This window comes from Mustela lutreola, chromosome 11, assembly GCF_030435805.1.
Source record: "Mustela lutreola isolate mMusLut2 chromosome 11, mMusLut2.pri, whole genome shotgun sequence".
Classification (NCBI taxonomy): Eukaryota; Metazoa; Chordata; class Mammalia; order Carnivora; family Mustelidae; genus Mustela; species Mustela lutreola.
The window spans coordinates 73,117,835-73,127,017 of record NC_081300.1 but is presented as its reverse complement, the minus strand read 5'-3'; the positions used below and the strand labels follow the sequence as shown (position 1 = coordinate 73,127,017).

The 9,183-nt window shown below is 45.6% G+C and overlaps 1 long non-coding RNA gene across 1 annotated transcript; it reads left to right on the top strand.

Moving 5' to 3' along the window:
* Positions 1-858: 858 nt before the first annotated feature.
* LOC131811864 (uncharacterized) lies at positions 859-7,548 on the top strand. Its single transcript, XR_009346142.1, has 5 exons — positions 859-945; positions 3,618-3,726; positions 4,477-4,601; positions 6,680-6,757; positions 7,469-7,548. It is a non-coding gene; the product is annotated as an uncharacterized LOC131811864 (long non-coding RNA).
* Positions 7,549-9,183: the final 1,635 nt, after the last annotated feature.

Sequence of the window (9,183 nt, the reverse complement as noted above, 5' to 3'; positions counted from 1 at the left end):
GAATTAAATGGCATCTTCTCTCTAGAGAACTGAAGCTGATGAGCCCAGAAATAAAGTTGATGAAAATAGCCCTAATTGTAATCATACTCAAATATGTACAGTTTACAAAACCCATCCATATATGTTAGTTTATTCAATTCTCTATTTAAATGATGCTCACCAGTGCTCCCTCTGCCCTCCACATTTTGTCCCCACAGCCGCATCCTTGATCAAGACTTCATGATCACTGTTCTATACTTTTGCTGCAGCTCCCCAAACCCTTTTCTCCTGTCTATCCACCTGTCCATGCCACTTGAATGCTGCCTCCAGAGACTGCCTTCACTAATAATAATGGCAGTCATATTAACTGAGCACTTATCATGTGCCAGGCACCCCATTGAATGTCAAGCATGGATTACATCATCTGCTCTTCTCTATAACTCTGGCTTGTATATTTTTATTACCATCTTTCCCATTTTATGGATGAAGACAGCAAAACTTAGAGAAACTGCATAATATACCCAAGAATACACAACTCAGAGACACGGATATGGGATTTGAATGTAGCAGGCTGGTTCCTTAGCTTCCAAACCATTGAACAACCTGATTCCCATCAGCAACGCAGCCTGATCAGTCACTTGTTTTCCCTGGACTCCTGTGGATCCTTGCTGCTCATGTGTCACAGACACTTCAACATGGCATCCATATCCTTTAAAATCGGTTCCTGACTCATCTCCTAGACTCTGCTTCCTACCTCATCTTATTCCCATTCACCCCACTCTCCAGCCACACCAAATTCTTCAATTTATGACATCACAGTAACACACTTTGGCATGTGCTGTTCCTCCCCTGAGCACAGTGACTCTCCAGTCAAATTCCTACGCAGCCTTGAAGACCCAGCCCCACAGTCCTGTCCATCCTAAAGCCATGGGTGGTCTTTTGCTCCCTGCTTTGGTCACTGCTGAGGTACTTGAATTTAAATAGTCCTTTCCTACTTGAATTTAACCTTGTCACATTGTGTTGTTTAAGGTACTGGAGATGAACATGGACTATGGACTCAGAACTTCCAGGTCCACATCCAGCTTCTACTACTACTAACTGTGTATGACCATGCTCAGGTGACTTTGCCTTTTTGACCATTGGCCTCCCCACTTACAGAATGGCTCTGATGACAGGATCACCTGCTCTCACAGGACTATCCTAATGATGCAGGGACTTTCTTGGTTACTAGAGAAGAGAGGAAAGAGGTTGTCCCAGCTCACCTGGTCACTGATCAACCTTCTCCTTCCATGTGTGGCCTGGATCTAAGGCTGCTGCTGTGTTTGCTTGAAAGATAGAAGGGGCTCAGGTGTCTATAAGAGTTTTCTGGCAAGGGCATAGACTGTATAGGTTTTATCTGAAAGGAGACATAAGCCCCAAAGACAGGTCAAAGGGCCATAAAACACAAGTTTCTCAGGGACCTGGCAGGTCCCTCAGTTTCAGGACAGAGGTCTAATATCATAGAGCATGTGCAGGGGCTGGGATGTGATCTTCTCCAGCCAGTCCATGCCCCACCTGGGAGTCTGTGGAGAGGTCACAAGACAACTGTGAAACTCACTGACACAGCACCTAGGACAGAACAAGTGCTTTATAAATGTTACCTATTTTTAATCCCAGGAACAGTACAGACCTGTTCTTTATCTTCTGCTTGAGGCATCTCCCCATGGTCTTGCTTGGTTGAGAACTGGGGTCATCTCCCTAGCCACAAAAAGAACAGTTTGCTGAGGCAAAGGGTCCTCCTGCGCATTTGAAATGACTGATGAGAAATGGGTGTGCACACATGCACACCTGAACCCCATCTAGTGAACACCACTCTGCTGCATGCACACACTCACATACACACATGCACATACAGGCACATATCCTGGGGGAAGCTGGTTCTTCCTCCGTCTTCTTCAGAGCTGCATCTCCTCCATCCTGTCTGCCTCGCCTCTCTGTTCTAACTCATACCAGTTGCCTCAGAAAAATTTTGCATCCTTTCCACACCCACCACTACATTTCTAGCTGACAGTTTCCTTTCCATCCATTTCTGAGCCACCCACTGTCCCACCCCAGTGCCAGAGACTTTCAGAAGCCCCAGTCTTCTTTAATGGAGGGGAGATGTTGCTGCCTACAGCCAGGTAGAGAGAGCTACCACCGAGTAGCACCACCATCTCTGACTGGCATGATGTTCTCGGTTGGGTTGAGAGCAAAAGCTTAGCTGTGTTCTCTGCTGAGGGCTGAAGACCCATGTCACCTGGGGCTCTGGACCTTGCACATGTGGGCTCCTTTGCCTAGAGCTGTCATTCCTCCACCTCCTCGTCCCTTTTCTAACTCCTCCTCCAACTTCAAGACTCTTCCTAGACATTTGCACCTCCAGGAAGCCTTCTCTGATCCCCCGACTGAATTAGGTTTCTCCTCTGGACTCTGCTTCCCCCAATAGAGCCCTCAATATGCCAAATCATGATTGCCCCATTATTTCCATGACCTGGCACATAGGAGCCCCTCAACCTGTTGTTATTTAGATGAATGGTGAAAAGATTGCTCTCTGCCCCCAGTGAAGTATGATTGTGTCATTCTGGATGATTTTCCAGAAAGCCTCCCCAACCTACTCTTTATCTCAGGAATAGCCACACCAGGCTGCTGTCCAGCTTGGAGTTTTCCAGGTCACAATATACGGGTCCACACTACAGTGATGGCGGAAGTATCTGAGAATCGAGTTACACTTTCTCTACCCAACATGATCCCAAGCTGCCCTAGTAGTCTCAGCTCCTGTAGGCTGAGCCTGAGCTCACATAGCCGAGAGCTGTCTGCTGACTCCATGAGTGAATTCTCAGTGGGCTTAGGTAGGGACAGGGTGAGGGTCCAGTGGGGGTCTGTGAGTTGTTACTCTTCTCTCTTTCCAGATATCGAAGTGTTTTCCTCCCAACATGGAATGGGCTGCTGGGTCCTTCCCTCCCCTGGACAGATTGTAATCAGAGAAAGGGGACCCACGGGTTCTTTCTTCTAGGGCCATGAGGAGGCTGTCCTATTATGGTTTGCCTCTTATAAACTCCTTCGGGGCACCTGCCATCAAAGACCATGGGAGTTTGTGTCCTAGGGGGATAATGTTCTGTTGCACAAACATACATGGTTTCTGCCCATCGTTATCCAAACATTGCCTTTTGTAGGGAACTTTGATGAGAGTTTTTTTTTTTTTTTTAACCCAACATCCATGAAAGAGCTTGGATGAAAGAGCAGCTTGTATTCTCCAGATAGATATATGTGTGTGTGCCCATAGAACAAAAATACATGTGTTCCCATGAGCTCTTCTTATACTGTGACTGACACTCCTTGCACTTCAAATGGGGTCTATGTCCACTCCTTTGAACCTTAGCAGGGGCAGCTGGTTGCTTCAGTCAGTAGAGGGAAGTGGAAGACATGCAAAGGGACCTCCAGGGTGAAATCATGAAAAGAATTCCAAGGATCTCTCCCTGAGCTCTCTGCTCTTTCCTTCTCCTCTTTGCTGCTGCTGCTCCTCCTCCTCCTCTTCCTTAGTCTTCTTCTTCTTCTCCTTCTTCTCCCTGTTCTTGTTCCTCACTTCTCTCTCTCCCTCCATCTCTCTTCACTGTGGAATCCAGCCATCGTGCTCTGAGGAAGCCCAAACCAGCCAATGCTGAGAGACCACATAGAGAGAAACCATGCAGACAAGAGCAGAAGCTGCAACCTATCATCTGCATCAACAGATTGGTGAGTAATGAATGAATGAGACTGCAGATGGGTGCAGCCCCAGCCTTCAAGTCCAGCTGAGCCCCCAGGCACCATAAAGCAAAGACAAGCAAGTCCTGCTGTGCCCTGGTCTGAATTCCCAGCCCCCCAGAATCCATGAGTTTACACACCATTGCTTTACATCGCTGAGTTCTGGGAGAATTTGTTTTGCAGCCACAACAACTCGAACAAGTCTGGAACAAAAATATGTGGAGGCTCAAAGAAATTGCAGGTGGACAGGATTTGGTCTTGGAGGCCATCAACCTCACGTTTCTTTCTAAGCAAAGGCTTTAAAATCAGAACACATCAACAACACGGGAATATCAAAAGTGACCACCTGGAAGGATTATGACTAATCATCCCATCCTGTAGATGAGGAAACAGAGCTCAAAGGGACTTGCCCATGAAATGATCAAGCAGAGACTCACATCCAAGTCCATAAAACAGTTGGCAAATGATCCTTGTAATGTAAGGATTTATCAGGTACCTCTCATGTATCAGGAGCTTCATCTACATTGCTACAGACTCCTTCGATGTAGCCATCATGGTTCCCATTTCACAGATAATTAACTTAAGGTTCAAGGAAAGGGGAAGTGACTTGTCTGTGGTCAGATAGACAGGAAGTGTTGGCCCTGAGTCCAGAACCCAAATCTGCACCCCTACCCTCAGTGGCTTCTCAGAATTTGTGCTGCTTGTTCCCTTACTGTCACTTCCTGCTTTCCCTTATCCCAGGAGCACAAGTGATGTATTCAGTGCTGCATGCCCGTGGTTAAGACCCTCAACTAAGCTGATAGAGGGTGTGGCTACTGCCTTCCAAGTTAGCTTTCATCCACTCCTTACAACCTGTGCAATTCTAGGTAAGATGTCACCTCACCTCCTTGAGCCTCAACTTTCTTGTCAGCAAAATGGGATTAAAATGCCTTCTTGCTCTAAATAGCAAATGAAACAAGGCATATGAGGGGTCTGGAAAGGCTCTCCAATTAAACAGTAGGTACCCCCTCTAGGGCGGGATTCTTCTCCTAATTCTCCTTCCCCAAACTTTTTTTTTTTTTTTTTTAAGTAAGCTCCACACTGGGTGTGGCTTGAACTCCTGGCCCTGAGATCAAGACATGAGCTGAGGTCAAGAGTTGGACACCCAATGACTGAGTCACCTGTGGGCCTCCTAATTCCCTTTCAAAACACCCCCTTCCAAAAGGATTTTCAAGCACTGACAGCTGATAGTAATTGAGAGCTTACTGTGTGGTTTTATATAGGCATGTTTTATATAAATTGCATGTAATCCTCAAACATCACCATGAGGTCGAGATACCATCAATATCTTTACAGATGAAAAAACAGAGGCACAGAGAAGAAAAGTTTTTGTGTTCATGCCCTAGGGCTGCTGTAACCAAGTACTGTAAATTGGGTAGCTCAGGACAACAGAAATACTGTCTGACAGTTCTGGAGGCTAAAACTCTGAGATCAAGATGCCTGGCTCGATCTTCCAGGGTTCCTTCCAGGGGCAGTGAAGAACCTGTTCTGTGGCTCTTCCTTAGTTTATGGGATTGATGGCAATTTTTGGCAATCTTTTACTTGTAGAAGCAGCACTCTGATTAGTGTTCATCTGCCTATGGCATTCTGCCTGTGTGTGTGTCTGTTCCAAGTTTCCTCTTTTGATAAAGACACCAGTCACATTGAATTAGGAGCCCATCCTACTCCAGCATGACCTCATCTTAATTAATTACCTCTGCAATGACCCTATTCCTAAATCAAGCCACATTCTGAGATATGGAGAGTTAGACTACAACATATGAATTTTGGAGGGTGGGGAGGGGACATTTAGTCCTTAACAGTTGTCTTAGCCAAGATCTCACAGCTAATAAATAGTGGAACCACACTTCAAGTACAGTCAGGCTGGCTCCACCATCTGTGTTCTTGACCATGCTGCTGATGTGAATGGCCCATCTGAATGTCCCATAGACAGTTGAAGCAAAAAGTTCCCTGGAAGAAGACATCACTTGAAAGCCGCATTGTGCTGCCTTGAAAGCTCTCTGGCTCCCGAAGACCAGCCCCCGTCCTGGTGGTGACTCAGAGGCAGCCTAGGAACACCGGGGGTGGCTTCTCCAACAACGCCACCCAAGCACGAGAACAGTTCGTTTGCTAAAGTAATTAAAAACATAATCTGCGCTATTAAATTCCTCCTCTATTTTTCTGCTGTTCGCATTCCCCGGTGTGCCGAGTTAGATGTCTTCCCTAATCATTGCTGACATGTCAGCTCTACCCCCACCTTCCTCCTGAACTGCCATCCTTAGAGATGATGGGGGCTCTAGACAGTTTGTTTTAATGTCAGGATCTACATCTCTCATAATTATATACACACACCCCATTTGCTGGGAATTTACCGCTCAAATAAGAAAGCCAGTTTGACAGCTCTGACACCCCAGCCCTCGCATCAGCTGTAGACAGGGGTGCATGCTAAGGGCACGGGTGCCACTCTCCTTGTACTGGGAGTTCACTTTGAGCTGGCTTTTAGTGGCATCAACTGACAGTCTCTGCTGTGTTGCAACTGCAGGAGTCAGTCTTCAACAGCCCAGACCATACAAGGGAAGATCACCCAACCCACCCACACCATCTCTCCCACAACACATTCTCTACTGGAGAAGAAAAAATGACATACACACTGAAGAACATAGCTGGCTCAGTTGGTTGGGTGTCTGATTCTTGATTTTGACTCAGGTCATGATCTCAGGGTCATGGGTTCTAGTCCTGCAGCAGACTTCAAGCTCAGTGGGGAGTCTGCTTGATGATTCTTCTCCCTCTCCCCTGACCTTTCCCCTGCTCTCGCTCTCTCTCTCTCAAACAAATGAATAAATCTTTTTTAAAATGAAATGTGCATATAACAGAAGGTACTCTGGTTCTCTGTTGGTTGGAAGCATTTTTTTAAATTTCTTTTCAGTGTACCAGAATTCATTGTTTATGTACCACACCCAGTTCTCCATGCAGTACGTGCCCTCCATAATATGGAAAGTGCCTGGTAAGTGACTATTATTGTCAGCTTTATCATTTTGTCACCATCATCATCATCACCATGGCATGATCCTATGGGCTGAGAACATTCTGGGAAGAACTTGCTGGCAGCCAAGATGGTGAGATCCAAGAAGGCCACTGTGGGAGTATATGACTTTGTGTCTCCTGCTATATTCTCTGCTGTGGTCCCTGTGCAAAGGAGGAGGGAAGAGGGTGCAGGAAGACCTGTCCAGACTTTCTGAGCTAATGAGGGAGAGCAGATGGGGCTAGGAACTCCAAGGATGATTGTAATCAGAGTGTCGGGCTGTAGGAGAGCAAGGTCATAGCCTTCTACAACATCAGGGCTCCCTACAAGTGCTGTGGCATCTGGCAGAGTCAAATTTGAATCTTGGCCCTGCCTCTTCCTGGCTGTGGGACCTAAGCCACTGGCCTGTGTTCCTTAGTTTCCTCTACAAAATGGGAATGATACCAATAGTATCTAACCCCCTAGGGTTGCTTTTACAAATTAAATAAGATTCTTAGGGTAAGTACTTAAGCAGAGTGTCTAGCACATAGTCAGCACTCAAGAACTGAATTCTGTTATTAGTCCCCATCCCCACTCCCCCCCCCCCCATAGAAAACTCCTGGCCTCCAAATCCCAGACACAGTAGGAAGGCTAGAGCTTTGTGCCTGCAGATCTATTTTAATTTATTTGGTTCTGCCTGTACCTCCTCCTCAGGGTACCTGCTTCTTTGGATGAAGATTTGAATTGTTACCTTCCAGAGCCAATAATACATCTCACCTCTCTGCAGACAAAGGTAAATATAATTAAAAAGTGATTATAATCTGGGACTACATTCATAAGCTTTGCTAGACCTAATTATACAGCAAGTGCAAGTCTCTGGGCATTGAATCCTTTCTGGATGGGATTTACTGACACCGTCTGTTGTGTGCTGGTGAGCAGGTGAGATCTGTGCCATGGGTGGTGGTGTCAGTGCCGCAAGAGGGGCACTGACCCAGGTTGAGCCATGTCCAGACTTCGACGATGGCCCTGGTCCTGAGTTTGTTCATCCAAGGAGTGTTTATTCACATCTTCCATCGATCAGGTCCTGCTCTCAGGTCTTATTAGGGGCAAGGGACTTCTCAGTAAAAACATAGTGATAAATTTGTCAAAGAGTATTGGTTCACCATGAGGATATAAAGATGGCAAATAAGCACATGAAATGTTGCTCCACATCATTAGCTATCAGGGAAATGTAAGTTAAAACCACAATGAGATATCACTACACACCTACCAGAACAACTAAAATTAAAAAATGGTGATACCACCAAGCGCTGGCAAAGATACAGAGAAATCAGATCACTCATACGTTGCTGGTGGGAATAAAAAGTGGGACAACCGCTCCGGAAAAGAGTTTTGCTGTTCCTTATAAAACTAAGTAGGCAAATGTCATAAGATCTGGCAAATTGCACTCTTGGGGATTTGTCCCAGAGAAATGAAAATTTATGCCCACTGAAAAATCTGTACATGAATGTTTATAGCAGTTTCATTTGCAAGAACCCCAAGTGGAAACAATCCAGATGTCTCTCTGCGGGTGAATGGTTGAATAAACGATGGTCTGTCCACATCCAGAATAGTACTAAGTCATAAAAAGAAAGAACTATCAATGGTCACAACTCAAAGGGGTCTGTGAAAAATTATGCTCAGTGGGGAAAAAACGCCAACATCAAAAGGTTATTATCTGATTCCATTTATATAGCATCCTTGAAATGACAAAAATGACAGAAACAGAGCACAAGTGAGGGGCTGCTGGGGTGAAGGAGGGGATGGGGGCAGGTGAGAAGCAGATGTGACCTAAAAAGGGCAACAAGAGGGGTCTTTGTGCTAATGGAAATGTTCTGTGTCTTGTGCCAATGTCAGTATCTGGGGTGTTATATTGCACTACAGTTTTGCAACATGTTACCATTGGGGGAACGGGATATAGGATGTCTTATTTCTTACACCTGCATGTGAACCTACAGCTCTCTAAAATAAATACATAATAATAATAATTTTCTTTCAAAAAAGAACATTGGCTCCGTATCTAAAACCTTCCAAAGCTTTCTATTGACTTTGTGATGAAATCCAAACTCTCGTCGTCTTGGCCTTCAGGCCCTGCTGACTGCCCAAATCATCCCATGATGCCCCATTCTTCAGACTCTAGCCACCCTAGCAGCTTTTGTTTTATTTCTCACCCTTTTCAAGCCTTCCTCTATGGCATTCCCCTCTCTATAGTATGTTTTCTCCCTCACTTTTCTCTCTGTTGGCGCCTTTTCATCATTTCCGTTTCAGCTTAAATGCCACCTCCTCATGGAAGCCTTGCTTAATTTCCTCCAGAACAATCCCCTCCATTGATCTTGCTCACTGTCCACTTTGCTTTTTTTGTAGCTCTTAAAGCAATTTATAATTATTAG